The following is a 20393-nucleotide window of genomic DNA, read 5'->3' as shown; positions in this document are numbered from 1 at the left end:
ATTATTATTATTTTTTATTATACTTTAAGTTCTAGGGTACATGTGCACAAGGTGCAGGTTTGTCACGTATGTATACATGTGCCATGTTGGTGTGCTGCACCCATTAACTCGTCATTTACATTAGGTATATCTCCCAATGCTATCCCTCCCCCCTTCCCCCAACCCCATGACAGGACCCAGTGTGTGATGTTCCCCATCCTGTGTCCAAGTGATCTCACTGTTCAATTCCCACCTATGAGTGAGAACATGGGGTGTTTGGTTTTCTGTCCTTGTGATAGTTTGCTCAGAATGATGGTTTCCAACTTCATCCATGTCCCTACAAAGGACAGGAACTCATCCTTTTTTATGGCTGCATAGTATTCCATGGTGTATATGTGCCACATTTTCTTAATCCAGTCTCTCATTGATGGACATTTGGGTTGGTTCCAAGTCTTTGCTATTGTGAATAGTGCTGCAATAAACATACGTGTGCACGTGTCTTTATAGCAGCATGATTTATAATCCTTTGGGTATATACCCAGTAATGGGATGGCTGGGTCAAATGGTATTTCTAGTTCTATATCCTTGAGGAATCGCCACACTGTCTTCCACAATGGTTGAACTAGTTTACAGTCCCACCAACAGTGTAAATGTGTTCCTACTTCTCCAAATCCTCTCCAGCACCTCTTGTTTCCTAAGCATTACGTTGAGTTGATTTTCAGATTTCTCCTATAGGTAACAACCAGAAAGAATTTTGGGATATTGTGTTAGTTAAGGTGCATGCAGGAATACAGAAAGCACATTAGGTGTTTCAACAGAGGGGATTTAATTTAGGCAGTTGGTTATATATATTTCAGCCTTTTTGGAAGGCTGAAGTAACTAAATGGGAATAATGAGATAACACAGAGATAGTAACTGCAGGAAGAAGCTACCCCCACCAGGGCTGGGAAATAAGGGAAAAGATTAGGTCTATTGTAACCTAAAGGATCAGAGGAAGGGCCTTGAGGAGTTGAAGTCCAATCTCTGAGGGGAAGGCCCCGTATGACTGCTGATGGCATGTCAGGAGATTGAAGGAGGGATCTTATAGAGCTGGAATTCAGACATCTGAGGAAGGAGCAATACTGACTTCCTAGAATTTGCACCTCTGAGAAAGCACTTTGAGGCTGACTCTAGGAGATAGGGACTGTATCCAACTACTGCTGTAAGGATGAAGTATTGCTGCTAGGTAGCACTGGTGGGAGCAGCAAGTAAAAAAGCGGGGAGATGCATTCTGCCTTCTCCTGATTCCAGTCTCCCTCTACTGCCCCCTATTGCCAGAATCTATCTGTTAGAAGCAACTAGCAAAGGAAAAACATGATTTGCATAGTCCCTTTTAGCGTCCTAGAGCAGGTGTTGGAGGTTTGGGAGCTGGGAGACAGCAGCTTACTACATCACACAGGTAGGTAGGACACTTTTGGATTACCAGAGGATGTACCAGTCATCCATAAGGATGTTTGGTATCATGAAGAGGATGATTTAGTATGAAGTCTACAGGTCATATATGTATGCCTAGAGCTGGCAGGTGAGTCACTGGGACTTGAGATCCTAGGCCTTCTCTCGTTTGCATAGTCCTCTTGCTTGGGGCAGAGAGAGTGGGGTTGGTGTGGGAAGAAGATTGCAGCATGCAGGGTTGTGGGTGGTGATGCCAGTGTCCCTTGTCCAGCCATGCAGGTACTAGAAGTTTCAGAGCAGTTGGGCTGAGGCTATGGTCAGGGATTAGATGGGGAGGCACCTGGCAGAATATCTGAAGAACCACACCAGCATTTTCTTGTATAGAAATCAATGTATTGGTTTAGACAAACATTTGCACCCACTTAAGGCCCCAGCTTCTGGAATTATAAGGAGTAGAAAGAATCTTGATTATGAAAATCTACAGATTAATGTGCTCATCGAATAATTATAGAATGTCTAGTAAATACTACCCATTGTGCTGGGGCCAGGGAACGTGAAGATGAATCAGGTAAAGATGAATCTGCCTTCAGGGGAGCTCAAACATTAACAGAAAATTATAGTCACTTTATTTCTAGCAGAATGGGAACAGAGTTGAGGGAGAGGCAGCTTACTAGTGCACATTAGGGACAGCTTCACCCAGGAGCATGAGCTGAGTCCTGTTATCAGGAGGGATGTTCAGTAGATGGCAAGAGTCAGGGGACAAAGGGCCATGGAACGATGAAGCAATGTGAACACAGCCCAGAGGTGTAGCATAGACTGGTGCCCTTGAGAAAGTGGGAGGGACAGCAGGTTGAAGGTCAGGGTCTCTACTGAGGCAGCAGCTTCACCTGCCTTCTCTTTCTGAACATTCTATCAGGCAGCATCCTGACCGGTTTGAATTTCACCTTCTGCTCACCTCGGATGAGAGCAATAATCATCATGATCCCAGAGAACAGCCAAAGGAAGAGAAAAGGCAGAAGATTTGGACAAGACTCCATGAAGACTAACAGCTCTTGGAAAATTGAGAGAAGGCAGCTGCATGAACAGTTCTGATGCACTCGTGAAGGCAGGGCCCAGTGCCTGTGGCATCTGCCTTTTTCTGGAACCAATCCATATTTCCTTGTGGCTTTCTAAAGTGCAGAGAGGGTACATTGGGAACTTTGCTTGGGGTCATTTTCACATCTTAGAGAGAGGGAGGGACCCTCAGCATCTGTGTTAGCGGAGGGTGATCCTCATGTCCCTCTGAATGAGCTGGACTTGAGGGAATGAGTCCCTTCCAGGAAGCTGTCCCATGGCTGAAGCCTCAGCAGCAGCCTCTGTCAGTTCCCTCCCCACACAGAACCTTTGGCTTCCATCTGACCAGCCTTGACACCCAGTGTCCAAACACCGATAAAATTGATTCCACTAAGCGTGGGAAAGTCCTGGAGCATCGATTGTTTCCTCCTCTGCACCCCCGATACCCTGGCATTAGCGCTCTCCCAGAATGTACCTTGCTTGTTTGATTGGAGGAGGTCAAAGCCCTGATGAAGAATGAGTGGAATTCTACAGGATTGGGGCAGTCTTGATAAATGACAGCAGGGGATGGTGTGGGGAGGGGAAAGGATCAGAGGAACTGGGAACAACTGAATGGCTTAAAAAATAATCCACCTTTGCCTCCCCTGGTTCTACCAGTCTGTCTAGTGCTTTCAGAATGAAAAAAAAAAAGCTTGCCATTCTAAGCATTTGGAGTTTCAAAAATGATCTATAGAACATGTTTAGTTTTTCAAGTTAGAAATATTAAAAGAAACAAAAATGTTTGAGGGCTTTACCACTCTCCTGCAAAGAGCTAGAGCCACCCAAGCAGGATTGACTGTCATTGGTGTGAGGTTTCTGCTTGCTTTGAGGCTATTTTTTCCTCAGTGCTATGAACTAGATCAGTCCATTTTTAGCTGATAACCCTTTCCAATTTCGCTATGAAATGAGAAGCTGGTTGGGTGGTCTTTTATGTTCCTTCCAGCTTTGACTTTTATGGTCTTTGATTCCAAGGTACCTCATCGACTCTGAAGACAAGAGATAGGTAGGTTCTAACTCCAGACAAGCCACTGCAAGATGGTACCAGGATGGGACAGAGAGTCTTTGTACTACCTTTTATATGTTCTCAAACCCAGCCAGGGATCAGAGTGACAATATACCATGGGGAATAATAGAGATGTTTACGGCGATTCTGCTATGAGTCAACTGAGATGTCCCCTGTGGAGATAATTCCCCATACTATAAGCAGTTAGACAAAGATGTAGATGCCTCCATTACAAATGCTACCCAGATCTAATTAGGACCACACATGCAGAGAACCCAACGGCTTTTGGACATATAGGTCAATGGTCTTCTTGGGAAAGTCTCTTCTAGTCATGGGAATTGTCTTTTTATTGTTTAAGCTTTTGCATAGACCTGGAAGAGACATCCATTGCTGTTACCCCTGAGTTTATAATCGTGCTGCAAGTCCAGTGGGGAACTTTGGCACAAAGCGTTGAATGAGATGAGACTGCACTTATGTAGCCTGCATTGCTTGAGAATAAAGATTTCTGTTCATTTGGTGCAGTGGTTCTCATCTGGGGAAAACCCAGGGAGTAGAGGCCGGGAATGCCACTGAAATCCCTACACTGTGCAGGAAAGCTGTCAGCCCTTTGCCCCACAACAAGGGATTAACTCGTCCCAAAAGTCAGTAGTGCTGTCTTTGAGAAACACTGTTAAGCACCTGGAAGTTCCAGAGAGCTCAGATGGTGGTGGTCATTGTGCTAAGTTTCAAATTCAGTATTTAGGTTTGGTTTTTAACTTATAGGCAACAAATTGGCTGACTATGGGGTGAAAAGGAACTACCTCCTTTATCAAGATTGGCTTCAAAAGATGTCTGTCTCCCCTTCTGGTGGGTCCTGTGTCCATTCACAGTGTGAGAAATGGAAAGGAGGTCACTAAGAGACTTGCAATGGATGTAAAACTGGATGCAGAAACTCTGGATCTGAAGGGAATGTTCATGACTATTTCATCCCTCCTGCCTTGGAGCACCAAATGCGGGAGCCACCCAAGGTGAGACTGAGGATTACACAGTTTTCAACATTGCTTCCCATGGACTACTTCTCCTTCCAGCATTTGTAGATTTTTTGGTGCCTTCTTTTCTTCTGGAGACTTTCCCCTTTTCTCTGAGCAGTGTTCTGGCTATTTCAGATCTCTGCATCTATGGAGGAACACATGCTAATTTGTTGTTGCATGGCCAGATGTCAGCAACTCATTGCATTGTGTTACCACTAGCAACTCTATCAGCATTTTTTTTTTTGAGACGGAGTCTCACTCAGTCGCCCAGGCTGAAGTGCAGTGGCGCGATCTTGGCTCACTGCAAGCTCTGCCTCTCCAGGTCATGCCGTTCTCCTGCCTCAGCCTCCCAAGTAGCTGGGACTACAGGCACCCGCCACCATGCCCGGCTAATTTTTTGTATTTTCAGTAGAGATGGGGTTTCACTGTGTTAGCCAGGATGGTCTCCATCTCCTGAGCTCGTGATCTGCCCACCTCGGCCTCCCAAAGTGCTGGGATTACAGGTGTGAGCCACCGTGCCCAGCCTCTATTAGCCTTTTAAAATGGGGTTCTTGAAAAAAAAAATGCCTAGCTCAATTTTTCAGTGGTGAAACTCTAGGTATCATAATACTTTAAGGAAGAAAACACTTTTGGTTGCAGGTCTTTTACTGCTTTTCAAATGGTTGTGTGTAGGCAATCATTTACTCTTAATATCTACCTTATCCATGGTAATATTCCAAGCAAGATATTGTATAATCTTCCTTGGAAACACACTTGAATATTTAACAAGATAGAGTCCTCTAGATAACAGAACCCTATTTGCCTAAATCTAAACTCTTGAATATAATGAAAAGTGTTCCATCTGGACTATCTGGGAATAGTCATGTTTATAGCTGCTAAACTGCAAATCAGTTATGTCTCCTGGCATTAAATATGATTTGCCTTCCTGTTTGTCTCATTAGCACTTTTTGGCCCTCTCTAACTTAGAGTCCCAGGCCATTGATGAGGGCACAGGTGGGCTGTAGAGTTTGGCAGAGGGAAGGAAGCCACTCCCTGCCTGCCACGCTCGGTGATGGACCACTGGGTCCTGCCCAGTCTATTTTCTTCTTCCAACACCTTTTATGACCTTGCTTTAGAGTAAGAAAACTGCCCTTCAAAGGCCTCGCTCTGTCAATTTCCCCCACCATATGTTCTTATTAAAATGTTTATGACACTCTTTATCTTAGGCTTATTATCTTAGGATTGGCATTGATTAATAAAACATGCTACAAACTACAACTTACTATTTAGATTTTTAAAAAGTGGGAATAACAATAACACATGTATGATTTTAATCACTTTCTAAGCAAATGTTTCTAGTTGCAAAGTAGTCTCAATAGCAATGGAGGACATTATCAGGGTGTGTTATTTTCAGACCAGAAACACATTGAATATATATATTTGTTTGGGTCACACGCCTCGTGATGTTTTTTATGAGACTAGATAAAGCATATTGCAAAGCTGATAGCAGCAAAGCATTTATTGACATATTTTAGGTGTTTTCCAATTGACTGTAGTTTGTCATTGTTTGACAAATATAGCCCGGTCAATTCCTTTGATGATGGTGTTTTAGCAAAGTACTGTATGTTCAGATATTAGCATTAACAGCACATGGTAAATAAGCTATTTCTATTAAAGATTTTCATTGTCTTATTATAAAAGTAATTATGCTAATTGTAAAAATTTTGGAAAGCCTAAAAAAGAGTAAGGAAGAAAATAAATGTAATTCATGATCCCACCACCCATTTATAACACTAATTTTTTAGTAAACATGTAGAGACATTAAGATACAGCTATATTGCATACATATACACATATAAACAAGTAAAATATATAATTATTTTGGTAATTCTATTGCATAACCAATTCTGTATACTTCTACTACCATTATACTATAAACATTGCCTATCAGGACAGAATTCTTTATAAACGGTTTTAAAGGCTCTGTGGTAAAACATTATGAGGGTGCAGCATAATGCTTACTCTCTCTTAGCAGTATACAAGAAGGCTGTTTTCAATTTTTCACTATTATTAACAATGCCATAATAAGCAGCATTGTCTCAATCTCATAGGTTTTGTGAGAGGGAAATGAAATGGTTCATGTAAAGTTCCGAATGTAATAGTGATAGATGTTCAAAATGCCTTCCTATCCAACTTTCTTCCTCTCTCTCCACCTACGTTTCTCCTCTTCTACCTTTAATGCATTTTTTTTCCTTAAAAATAAGACCCTAGAAGTATAGCTACTTGGTTAACGTATATACACTTTTTTGTTGTTTGCAGTAATTTTTACTTCCTCATTTTAAATGCAGTTACATGGATCTAATTCTTGATTGGCTTGAGATGCCTCGTTAACCTCTGTCCCAGTCTCAGTCCCATGTTAAAATATAGAAGGGTGGGAATGAAGGTGTGCTCTAAAGTCAGTTATCACAGGTAGGAGGGTCTATGAGAACATTTCCAATGTCAAGTCCTTGCTGTCTTCCAGTCTTATCCAGCTGAAACCATCAGCCCATTTGGTTCCTGGGCGTACCCGGATAGAATAGTGATGCTTTAAAAGTTCCATCTGCACTAGGGGTCTAGAATTTGATTTGTTCTGGAAGGTAAGATCCAAACACCTTCCTGTCCACAAAACACATTTAATTCTGCCATATTTATTCAGTTCATAAGATTGATCCTTTCTCCCATTTCTGATTTATGGATACTTTACCTCCTTCTTGCAGTTGTAACCCTCTCCTAAACACTAATCTATTTGGCTGGGCTTCAAGCTTCTGTCTGATCCTTGCCGACTCCTTACCCCTGGAGAAACGCAGTCTATTTCCGACTGAACGGGCCATGTGAAAGCACATTGCTCTCACTCTGCCAGGTGTACTTAGACATTTTTGCTCTCCTCTTTCACCCTCAAGAACTAACTTCCTTGAGCATTTATAGAATTCCAGATCGAGGCTCAATTTCCCATTCCTCTTAGGAGTGTAGGCCATCTCTCTTCTCACTGACCCTGGGGCTGATCAGACAAATCTGTTTTGAGCCCATCCGCCCCAGAATCCTTCCTTCTTTCATGGCATTGGCAAATGTCACCAACTTCTCAGCCCGCTCAGGGTCAAGCCAGCTCATGAAAGGACACCCTCTGGTGTGCTTCTGGCTGTTTCAGGACCACAAGGAGAAGCAGCAGCTGGCAAGAAACATGTTGCTAAATAGACCTGGCTTCTATGGGAATCCCAGAGTTAAGCATTCCCACCCCTTTGGGCCACCTTTCACATTTGATTGATTTTTTTTCGATTGGTTGTTTGCCTGACCTGATCAGAGAGTTTGGACAGGAGTTTCTGTTGACACTTTATTTCACTTTGGGTAAAGTTTAAACATGACTTATCACAACCCTGACACATCTGGAAGGCCATATTTTGTCCCCCTCCTGTTGTCTACCTCTTTCAATTATGTGAATATAGGGCATAAAGGCCTTTTTTTTATACATGAGGAGAACGTTCATTGCTTTGGGTCCTTTTAGAGATAAGTCTTCGGCCGTCTAGGTTATAATTACTGCTAGATGATCCTTCTTTTCTCCTATTGTTAAAAACCTTCATAGTTATTTTATTTACCGCAGGTGAAAACCATCCATTTCTTGGAGAAGTGCCACTGTGGGGCTACAAGTCCCAGGGTCAAGATTTCTATGTGTCTCTTTTTCCCTTAAAGTGGGTGAAATCTGAAGCTGAAGTTGCAAGTGTCATGGAGTCATTGAATCTCACAGTCTCGACTGATAGAAGTTATTAAATGTCCTCTGGTTCAACCTTCTATTTAATATGGACATCCTTTCTACAGTAACCCTGTGTGGGAATCACAGTTCACTTAGGGGCTTAGTCTCATAGTCAAAATGTCTTCTTCCTAAGTGGGAAATTACTTCCAGCTTCTAGTCACTCAATAGTTGTTTAATACTGTCTCTCTCTCTCTCTCTCTCTCTCTCTATATATATATATATATGTATATCTATAGATATCTATAGATATACATATATACGTATACATAGAGATATATATGTATATATGTCTATATACATATATGTACATATATCTATATATATGCACACACACATAAATATGAAAAAAATATATATAGAGAGAGTATACAAAATGTTATACCTTTAACACCAGGGTCCAGTTAGGTGTGAGCGCCACAGGCATGCTGCTGGGCCCATGGGACGTCAAGTTTAGTAAATGCCAGAATTTGCCTTTAATAAGTTCAGAGTCTAAATATCTAAATATATATTTTAAAAGATGTCTAAAACAAGTTTCCTACTAAAAAGTGACATAGTCTAGAAGGCAAGGAATGACAGCCACTCATAGTTTCTTTCATGTGCTAATCATAGTGGTAATAAGAATGATACATGACATGCATTGAATGCTTTCTCTGTGCAGGTACAGTTTTAAGTGCTTGACATGAATTAACTCATTTAGTCATCATAATTTAACACTGCAGGGTAGGTAAGCACTTTCATTAACTTACCCATTTCGCAGAGGAGAAAACCGAGGCACAGCTGCTCAAGATTATACAACTAAGAATAAGAGGATTCAGGATTCAAAATAAAGCATTTTGCCTCCTGAGTCTGTAGACTGTACTGGTATGCTATTTAATCTCTTGCAAACAGCTAAGATGTTTGGTAGAAAGAGAAATGCCATGAGAGAGAAAGGGCAGACTCCTGTGCTTGGAAAAGATGGACTGTTTTGATGCCTTTGTAAATGATTTATCCCTGGTGTTGGCTTCTCTTGGGCATGTTTCCGGGTATGAGGGAGAAGGGAGTCACTGGCTTAATCTGTTGGTTGCCACCTGTAATTTACAGCAGCAGGGTTCACACTCAACTGGAACTTGGTGTTAAAATGATAATATTTTATGCTTTTGCTTTTAGTGAGTGACAATAAAAAAATCAATGGATTATAATTATAGGACCTTGAAGTTCAGTGTTGCCCCAGACTGTAATGAAAATCCATTTATGGTACGACAACCACAGATTAGCAATTTATCTCTCCCGAAATAGCAAAGCAGTTTATTGTGTTGCTGGTTTGCCACCAGTTACAGAAGGGACCAGATAATGTGCCAGGTTGCCCCGTGAGTAATAGCCTGGTTTTATTATACAGGATAAATCAATCACATAGCTTCTTGCGTTGGCTTGATGAGGTTAGATTAGCATGCACGGAGCTTGGGAAAGGGAAAACTTGTTGGTCAATAACCTCCCAGTGCTGACAGAGGACCCTCAATGGGCTGAATCTGGAGTGAATACTCAGCAGTTTGCCTCGCAGGTGGGTGATAAGAATCTGAGACTTGGTTTGGGAGTTGGTTTTCAAGAGGGGATGATTCCTTTTTCTTTCTTTCTTTCTTTTTTTTTTTTTGAGACAGTCTTGCACTGTCACCCAGGCTACAGTACAATGGTGTGATCTCAGCTCACTGCAACCTCCGCTTCCCAGGTTCAAGCAATTCTCCTGCCTCGGCCTCCCGAGTAGCTGGGATTACAGGCGCCTGCCACCATCCCTGGCTAATTTTTTTGTATTTTTAGTAGAGATGGGTTTTCACTATGTTGGCTCGAACTCCTGACTTCGTGATCCACCTGCCTCAGCCTCCCAAAGTGCTGGGATTACAGGCGTGACCCATGGTGCCCGGCCAAGAGGGCAAGATTTCTAAAATACAGTTGAAACTGCAGACAACTTTTGTAGATGAGTAGATCAGTAATAAAACAAACAAAAGCCCAAACAATAAATCTTTTAAAAAGAACTGGCAGTCTTTGTCATTTCCCTTTGGAATGATGGATTTATTTAGGAGAGGATGTACATAGAAGGGGAATGGATTATAGAATATCACACTAGTTGATGGCCCCCAAAGGAAAGCATCCTGCCTCTCTGTGGCTAACACTGGTTGGGGTGCGGAAGTTGTTTTGGCACGATATCTAGTGACTCCCTATCTTTCCAAGCTCCCTTATGTCACAAGTGCCACCCTTTATTGCTTGAGCTAGGTTCATGGCAGGAGAAAAGGCATTATGGTTTCCGTCTGCCCTTTGTACCCTGGCTTTTCTGTAGATGTGTTAGAGCCTACCTTTGAATATCTTTCAGACATTTGCCAATAAGAACAAGCTGAAAGTAATCAAAACCTTCTCTGTTGGTGAGCCTTCCTCACTAAATGTCTCTCATGAAACTAATATCTTAATTTGCCCCCACTCTGTGTGTACAGCTAATAAGAGTGCCATGCATTGAGCTGGGTGCGGTGGCTCACGCCTGTAATCCCAGCACTTTGGGAGGCCAAGGTGGGCAGATCACGAGGTCAGGAGATGGAGACCATCCTGGCTAACACGGTGAAACCCCATCTCTACTAAAACTACAAAAAAATTAGCTGGGCATGGTGGCGAGTGCCTGTAGTCCCAGCTAGTAGGGAGGCTGAGGCAGGAGAATGGCGTGAACCTGGGAGGCAGAGCTTGCAGTGAGCCGAGATTGCACCACTGCACTCCAGCCTGAGTGACAGAACGAGACGCCGTCTCAAGGAAAAAAAAAAAAAGTGCCACGCATTAACAATTAAAATAACCACAAAGAGTTGTGTTGTGGGATCTGGAAGAGGGAAAAGCAGACTCAGAGAGAGAGTTCAGGTGAGGTCCGATACTGGCATTCTCTATTTCAGGGTCAATCATGTCTTGCCTTTTGGAATGAAGCCATAATCCCTAAGGAAATTCTAGAAGAGGCACATTTGAAGACTTTTTGCCTCCATAATGCGTTTCATATTTCATTTCAAATTTCTACTTTGTCCTTGCTATTAAGAGACTTAGACTTATCAGAAAAAACAAAGGTTTTAGTTCTTGTATGTCAGAAGATAGAAATTTGTTGACATTGAAGCAGAAGGGGGATAACTGAGACATAAGAAAGCAGGTTATAAAAGGGACCATGATGGTGTATCAGTCAGCGTTGGTTGCATTAGGGTGTGGTAACAACCCTCAAACGCTTTGTAACCTTTTCGTGTCAAATAAAACACAGATACAGAAACCCACACAAAACAAATATTTATCATATTATTAGAAAGCTGACCGGGCGAGGTGGCTCACGCCTGTAATCCCAGCACTTTGGGAGGCCGATGCGGGCAGATCACAAGGTCAGGAGATCGAGACCATCCCGGCTAACACGGTGAAACCCCGTTTCTACTAAAAATACGACAAATTAGCCGGGCGCAGCCTGGGTGACAGAGCGAGACTCTGTCTCAAAAAAAAAGAAAGAAAGAAAGAAAGAAAGAAACCTAATATCCTTGTAACCAGCACTCGGGTTGGGAAATAGAGCATAGATAGTCACCCCAGAAATCCCTTCATAAGCTTTGTCCTTTCTCTTCCTTCAAAACTAGCCATCTTCCTCACTCTTATGGCAGTGACCCCACATCTTAATGGATTAAGACAATGAAAGTGTATTTCTTACACTGTGCGTCTATCACCAGAAGCTGAGGTGATAGCCTGCTTGTCATTGTCATCCATATTCTGGGACTCAGGCTGGAACTTTCTGGAATATTGCCAGGGAGCATGGCAGAGGGCACAGTGCATTCTGGGGAAATGCACATTGGCTCAGCCTGGGTAATGAGTGGTATACATTACCTCTGTTCACAACTCATTGCCCAGCACCAGTCACAAGGCCCCACCAAATACCAGAGCCCAAGAAATGTAGTCCTGTGGATATGGTTTTGCCATGTCCCAACCCAAATCTCATCTTGAATTGTAGCTCCCATAATTCCCATGTGTTGTGGGAGGGACCCGGTGGGAGGTAACTGAATCATGCAGGTGCATCTTTTCTGTGCCATTCTCGTGATAGTGAAAAAGTCTCATGAGATCTGATGGTTTTGTAAAGGGGAGTTCCCCTGCACATGCTCTCTTGCCTGCTGCCATGTAAGACATGACTTTGCTCCTCATTTACCTTCTGCTGTGATTATAAGCCTCCCCAGACATGTGGAACTGCAACTCAATTAAACCTCTTTCCTTTATAAATTACTCAGTCTCAGGTATGTCTTTATTAGCAATGTGAGAACGGACTAATACACCTGCGATGTGCCCAGAAGGTGGGGCCAAGGAGGGATCAGGAATATTTGGCAAATAGAAGTCTACCACAGTTCTGGAACTCAATGCTGGGTTCAAATGTTAGCTCTATCAGTGGCTAGCTGTTGGTTTGGATGAGTAGTTTAAAATATTCAGTTATGTCTTTTAAAAAAATGAGAGGAAATTCATAGGGTGTGATCTGGTTTGAATCTATGTCCCCACCCAAATCTCATGTTGAATTGTAATCCCCAGTGTTGGAGGTGGGGTCTGGTAGGAGCTGATTGGCTTATGAGGGTGGATTTCTCATGAACAATGATATGGTTTGGCTCTGTGTCCCTCTCATCTTGAATTATAATCCCCACATGTCGAGGGAGGGAACTGGTGGGAGGTGACTGGATCATGGGGGTGGTTTCCCCATGTTGTTCTCGTGATAGTGAGGGAGTTATCATGAGATCTGAATGGTTTATAAGTGGCAGGTTCTCCTGCTCTTGCTGTCTCTCTCTCTGACATGTAAGACATGCCTTGCTCCTCCTTTGCCTTCCACCATGATTGTAAGTTTCCTGAGGCCTCTTCAACCATGCAGAACTGTGAGTCAATTAATCTCTTTTATTTATAAATTACCCAGTCTCAGGCAGTATCTTCAAAGCAGTGTGAAAACAGACTAATACAAATGGTTTATTACCATCCCTTTGGTACTGTCCTCCTGATAGTGAGTGAATTTTCCTAAGATCTGGTTGTTTAAAAGTGTGTGCACCTTCCCCCACCTTGATCCTGCTTTCACCAAGTGAAGTACAAGCTCTTCCTTCTCCTTCCACTATGATTGTACGTTTCCTGAGGCCTCGAGCAGATGCCAGCATCACGCTTCCTGCACAGCCTGCAGAACCATGAGCAATTAAACCTCTTTTCCTTATAAATTACCCAGCCTCAGGTGTCTCTTTATAGCAATGCAAGAACAGGCTAATACAGGGTCCTTGAGATAATTAAATGAATTGATGCTTGATACAGTTTGGCTGTGTCCCCACTCAAATCTCATCTTGAATTGTAGCTCCCATAATTCCCATGTGTTGTGGGAGGGAACCCATGGGAGGTAATTGAATCATGGGGGTGGGTCTTTCCTGTGATACTGAATAAGTCTCATTAGATCTGATGGTTTTATAAAGGGGAGTTCCCCTGCACAAGCTCTCTTGCCTGCTGCCATGTAAGACATGTCTTTGCTCCTCATTTGCCTTCTGCTGTGATTGTGAGGCCTCCCCAGCCATGTGGAACTGTGAGTCAATTAAACCTGTTTCCTTCATAAATTGCTCAATCTCAGGTATGTCTTTATTAATAGCATGAGAACAGACCAATACGACGCTTTACAGTCTTAGGGCATAGCCTGGCCATCACAATATTTACTGAGATGAAGAATGTTTAAACAATCCCTATTCAGGTAAGATGTTCAAGATTGAAAGAGATTCCCTCTGACCACTGTCTAAGATGGTGTGGGGGAAACAATCAGGTGACCTTTGCAGTCTGCATTTATGTACCCCATGTGTAAACACGAGGTAACAGAGTGATGGGCCGTTCTTTGAAGCACCTTGGAGTCTTTCTATTTTCCACTCCATGGCCTATTAGTTTGAGGCGGGGGATGGGGGAGGGAAGGAAAGACGAGACGTTCCCATTGCTAGATAGCTCTGGGGTTTCTATTTTGTTGTTGTTATTGCTTCAGAATGTTGATCTTTCATTCTTTTTTGGATGACAAGAAAGTGATTCATGTTCAAGGGGTGGGGTCCCATCCTCTGTTTCACTGACAGCGAAACTGTCAAAAAACCCATCCTTGTAAACACCAACCTGGCAAATGAGACCAAGCCTCCATATGGAAAATCAAAGTAAGGGATTTGGCAGGGAGTTGTAAAGATGGTTTGAATCAGAGGCAGAGACAGCCCATGGATATTGGGGTGGGGATTTGGGGGCTGTCTGCACCATTGTGCCAAGAAGGCTGGGAGCTTGGGCCAGAGAGTTTTCATTCTTGGGAGAAGGCAGGCCCTGTTTATGGTGGAATCCAGATCGTAGCAGGTCTCTGGTTTAAATTCGGCTCATTGGAGGGTCCTCCAAGCTAATTGGGAAGGAGCCGGCTGTATTTTCTTTCCTGCTTAATAACAAGGGGGAATTGCTTACAGCTCTGGACTTTATTAGGGGGGAATTTGACATTGTTTTGTTGGACAGAGGCTCCATCCAGGGAGCTAATCTCTCACACCTGTTTGGCTTTGTTACGGAGCCAAGGGTCCCTGGCTTGTTTGCTATTGGTTATTGTAGGGACTGATTAAAAAAAAAAAAAAAAGGAAGGAACAGACCAGATAAAGGATGTGGATTTTCCTCCTCAATCTTAACTCTAAAAATCTAGACCTAAAGGTGATACAGATGCCAGTGACAGAGTTAATAAGTCCAGTGTCAGTGTATGAATTAGGTCCATTCAAAAACGCCAGTGCCCAGGTGTAGTGGCACGTGTCTGTAGTCCCAGGTGCTCAGGAGGTTGAGGTGGGAGGATCCCTTAGGCCCAGGAATTCGAGGCTGCAGTGAGTTAAGATCCTGGGTGAAAAAGATCCCATCTCTAAAAACAAAAAAACCCCAAAATACCCACAACCCCCTCTCTCCCACAAAAACACCAATGCCCTCAATACTTATAAAGTATCTGTCATTTGCAAGGCATGGTCCTCGGCCAGTAACTTGTGAGTTAAGCAGAGGTCCTACCCTTTGGGGAGTTATATGTTAGTTATCCCAAGAAAACACTGGAACATGTCTCAGGATTCTAGGAAGTTGGGATTCTCAGCAAAAGGGATTCCTTAAGGAACTGATACTGGCTCCTTGCCTGGGCTTTTTCTTTCACTGGAGTAAGCTCCAATGTTATAGGCTATTTCATAAGTCCGGGGAACCTGGCCCTTTATCCTTTGGGGGACATTTTACCCTAATTAGTGCTCTTAGAAGAATGATTAAGAGAACCTGAAGAAAATACAAGGCGAGCGTAAGACACCTGGAGGGAATGGAAAATCACTCTTCCTGCGGGATGAGCACGTGACAAAGCCTGGGGCCTTCTGGGGACCAGTCACACACATTTCCTCTTCTTGTCATGTGAGCTTTGAAGAAGGAGGAGTCCGCCAATGCTGGAGCAAGGAGCTCTTTGAACAGCTGAAGGCGTAATAAAAAGGTGCTGGCTCTTATGGATTGAAGAGCCAGGTGTCTTGCACTTTGATTGGTAGCTCCATCCTGGACTTGAGGTGTCTGGGTTTGTATTTCAACCAGAGCCAGGCCCACATCATTTGTGGGGCTCAGTGAAAAATGCAAATGCCGGGTCCTGGCCAGGAATCAGCAAGTCATGGGTTCATAACCCCCACCCACTGTAGACTGGAGACCCCCAAGGAGATTGCAACTTCCATCCCAGGACGTGCTCAGAATCTGGATTGGGATTAGGGAGGGGCTCCCCCAGAGGTGGGATTGGCTGCTGCCTTCCCCATCTGGAGATAGCACAGGGTATGCTTCTGACCCTGAGCCTCCATGAGTCTGTGCCCAGCTTCACCACTTACAAGCAGTAAAAGCTTGAGAATGACCTAACCTCTTTATGCATCAATTTTTCGGTCAGAGTCATGATGATGACAGCAGCTATCTCAGAGGGACACGGTAAAACATTTAAAACCCTAATACACTTGAAGTGCTCAGAGCAGTGCCTGCCTCTTAACCAGCAGTGCTGTTAACCATTATTATGGAGCTAGATTCACCACTTGCTTTGCTGTGGTAGGGTGTATGCTTGGAGCTATATATTTTTTTCACCCAGTTCTCCCAAAGGGCCCTGACTTGTTCTCTTTGCTCTCTTGTGACCAGTGGCAGGATATCTTAAGATATCTTCTCCAGGCTTTAGGAGGAGACCCACATTAATATAGAATGCAGAATACTCTGCCCCCTCAATACACACACACACACACACACACACACACACACACACACACACACACGTCCACACATACACAGGCACACATAGTTATACAACACAAACACAACACAAACACACATACTCCCCTCAACAGCATTAATTGCTAAGGTGAGGTTTTTTGTTTGTTTTGTTTTGTTTTGAGATGGAGTCTCGCTCTGTCGCCCAGGCTGGAGTGCAGTGGTGCGATCTCAGCTCACTGCAAGCTCCGCCTCCCAGGGTCATGCCGTTCTCCTGCCTCAGCCTCCCAAGTAGCTGGGACTACAGGCACCCGCCACCATGCCCGGCTAATTTTTTGTATTTTCAGTAGAGATGGGGTTTCACTGTGTTAGCCAGGATGGTCTCCATCTCCTGAGCTCGTGATCTGCCCACCTCGGCCTCCCAAAGTGCTGGGATTACAGGTGTGAGCCACCGTGCCCAGCCTCTATTAGCCTTTTAAAATGGGGTTCTTGAAAAAAAAAATGCCTAGCTCAATTTTTCAGTGGTGAAACTCTAGGTATCATAATACTTTAAGGAAGAAAACACTTTTGGTTGCAGGTCTTTTACTGCTTTTCAAATGGTTGTGTGTAGGCAATCATTTACTCTTAATATCTACCTTATCCATGGTAATATTCCAAGCAAGATATTGTATAATCTTCCTTGGAAACACACTTGAATATTTAACAAGATAGAGTCCTCTAGATAACAGAACCCTATTTGCCTAAATCTAAACTCTTGAATATAATGAAAAGTGTTCCATCTGGACTATCTGGGAATAGTCATGTTTATAGCTGCTAAACTGCAAATCAGTTATGTCTCCTGGCATTAAATATGATTTGCCTTCCTGTTTGTCTCATTAGCACTTTTTGGCCCTCTCTAACTTAGAGTCCCAGGCCATTGATGAGGGCACAGGTGGGCTGTAGAGTTTGGCAGAGGGAAGGAAGCCACTCCCTGCCTGCCACGCTCGGTGATGGACCACTGGGTCCTGCCCAGTCTATTTTCTTCTTCCAACACCTTTTATGACCTTGCTTTAGAGTAAGAAAACTGCCCTTCAAAGGCCTCGCTCTGTCAATTTCCCCCACCATATGTTCTTATTAAAATGTTTATGACACTCTTTATCTTAGGCTTATTATCTTAGGATTGGCATTGATTAATAAAACATGCTACAAACTACAACTTACTATTTAGATTTTTAAAAAGTGGGAATAACAATAACACATGTATGATTTTAATCACTTTCTAAGCAAATGTTTCTAGTTGCAAAGTAGTCTCAATAGCAATGGAGGACATTATCAGGGTGTGTTATTTTCAGACCAGAAACACATTGAATATATATATTTGTTTGGGTCACACGCCTCGTGATGTTTTTTATGAGACTAGATAAAGCATATTGCAAAGCTGATAGCAGCAAAGCATTTATTGACATATTTTAGGTGTTTTCCAATTGACTGTAGTTTGTCATTGTTTGACAAATATAGCCCGGTCAATTCCTTTGATGATGGTGTTTTAGCAAAGTACTGTATGTTCAGATATTAGCATTAACAGCACATGGTAAATAAGCTATTTCTATTAAAGATTTTCATTGTCTTATTATAAAAGTAATTATGCTAATTGTAAAAATTTTGGAAAGCCTAAAAAAGAGTAAGGAAGAAAATAAATGTAATTCATGATCCCACCACCCATTTATAACACTAATTTTTTAGTAAACATGTAGAGACATTAAGATACAGCTATATTGCATACATATACACATATAAACAAGTAAAATATATAATTATTTTGGTAATTCTATTGCATAACCAATTCTGTATACTTCTACTACCATTATACTATAAACATTGCCTATCAGGACAGAATTCTTTATAAACGGTTTTAAAGGCTCTGTGGTAAAACATTATGAGGGTGCAGCATAATGCTTACTCTCTCTTAGCAGTATACAAGAAGGCTGTTTTCAATTTTTCACTATTATTAACAATGCCATAATAAGCAGCATTGTCTCAATCTCATAGGTTTTGTGAGAGGGAAATGAAATGGTTCATGTAAAGTTCCGAATGTAATAGTGATAGATGTTCAAAATGCCTTCCTATCCAACTTTCTTCCTCTCTCTCCACCTACGTTTCTCCTCTTCTACCTTTAATGCATTTTTTTTCCTTAAAAATAAGACCCTAGAAGTATAGCTACTTGGTTAACGTATATACACTTTTTTGTTGTTTGCAGTAATTTTTACTTCCTCATTTTAAATGCAGTTACATGGATCTAATTCTTGATTGGCTTGAGATGCCTCGTTAACCTCTGTCCCAGTCTCAGTCCCATGTTAAAATATAGAAGGGTGGGAATGAAGGTGTGCTCTAAAGTCAGTTATCACAGGTAGGAGGGTCTATGAGAACATTTCCAATGTCAAGTCCTTGCTGTCTTCCAGTCTTATCCAGCTGAAACCATCAGCCCATTTGGTTCCTGGGCGTACCCGGATAGAATAGTGATGCTTTAAAAGTTCCATCTGCACTAGGGGTCTAGAATTTGATTTGTTCTGGAAGGTAAGATCCAAACACCTTCCTGTCCACAAAACACATTTAATTCTGCCATATTTATTCAGTTCATAAGATTGATCCTTTCTCCCATTTCTGATTTATGGATACTTTACCTCCTTCTTGCAGTTGTAACCCTCTCCTAAACACTAATCTATTTGGCTGGGCTTCAAGCTTCTGTCTGATCCTTGCCGACTCCTTACCCCTGGAGAAACGCAGTCTATTTCCGACTGAACGGGCCATGTGAAAGCACATTGCTCTCACTCTGCCAGGTGTACTTAGACATTTTTGCTCTCCTCTTTCACCCTCAAGAACTAACTTCCTTGAGCATTTATAGAATTCCAGATCGAGGCTCAATTTCCCATTCCTCTTAGGAGTGTAGGCCATCTCTCTTCTCACTGACCCTGGGGCTGATCAGACAAATCTGTTTTGAGCCCATCCGCCCCAGAATCCTTCCTTCTTTCATGGCATTGGCAAATGTCACCAACTTCTCAGCCCGCTCAGGGTCAAGCCAGCTCATGAAAGGACACCCTCTGGTGTGCTTCTGGCTGTTTCAGGACCACAAGGAGAAGCAGCAGCTGGCAAGAAACATGTTGCTAAATAGACCTGGCTTCTATGGGAATCCCAGAGTTAAGCATTCCCACCCCTTTGGGCCACCTTTCACATTTGATTGATTTTTTTTCGATTGGTTGTTTGCCTGACCTGATCAGAGAGTTTGGACAGGAGTTTCTGTTGACACTTTATTTCACTTTGGGTAAAGTTTAAACATGACTTATCACAACCCTGACACATCTGGAAGGCCATATTTTGTCCCCCTCCTGTTGTCTACCTCTTTCAATTATGTGAATATAGGGCATAAAGGCCTTTTTTTTATACATGAGGAGAACGTTCATTGCTTTGGGTCCTTTTAGAGATAAGTCTTCGGCCGTCTAGGTTATAATTACTGCTAGATGATCCTTCTTTTCTCCTATTGTTAAAAACCTTCATAGTTATTTTATTTACCGCAGGTGAAAACCATCCATTTCTTGGAGAAGTGCCACTGTGGGGCTACAAGTCCCAGGGTCAAGATTTCTATGTGTCTCTTTTTCCCTTAAAGTGGGTGAAATCTGAAGCTGAAGTTGCAAGTGTCATGGAGTCATTGAATCTCACAGTCTCGACTGATAGAAGTTATTAAATGTCCTCTGGTTCAACCTTCTATTTAATATGGACATCCTTTCTACAGTAACCCTGTGTGGGAATCACAGTTCACTTAGGGGCTTAGTCTCATAGTCAAAATGTCTTCTTCCTAAGTGGGAAATTACTTCCAGCTTCTAGTCACTCAATAGTTGTTTAATACTGTCTCTCTCTCTCTCTCTCTCTCTCT

General features: G+C 42.6%; 1 long non-coding RNA gene across 1 annotated transcript; it reads left to right on the top strand.

Annotated features, from left to right (window-relative positions):
• Positions 1–4174: 4174 nt before the first annotated feature.
• Positions 4175–8318, top strand: LOC105506636. Its single transcript, XR_001000965.1, has 2 exons — positions 4175–4512; positions 8129–8318. It is a non-coding gene; the product is annotated as an uncharacterized LOC105506636 (long non-coding RNA).
• The last annotated feature ends 12075 nt before the right edge of the window (positions 8319–20393 follow it).

The sequence above is a fragment of the Colobus angolensis genome, unplaced genomic scaffold (assembly GCF_000951035.1).
Source record: "Colobus angolensis palliatus isolate OR3802 unplaced genomic scaffold, Cang.pa_1.0 Scaffold1, whole genome shotgun sequence".
NCBI lineage: Eukaryota > Metazoa > Chordata > Mammalia > Primates > Cercopithecidae > Colobus > Colobus angolensis.
This window is presented reverse-complemented; position numbering and strand designations above follow the sequence as displayed.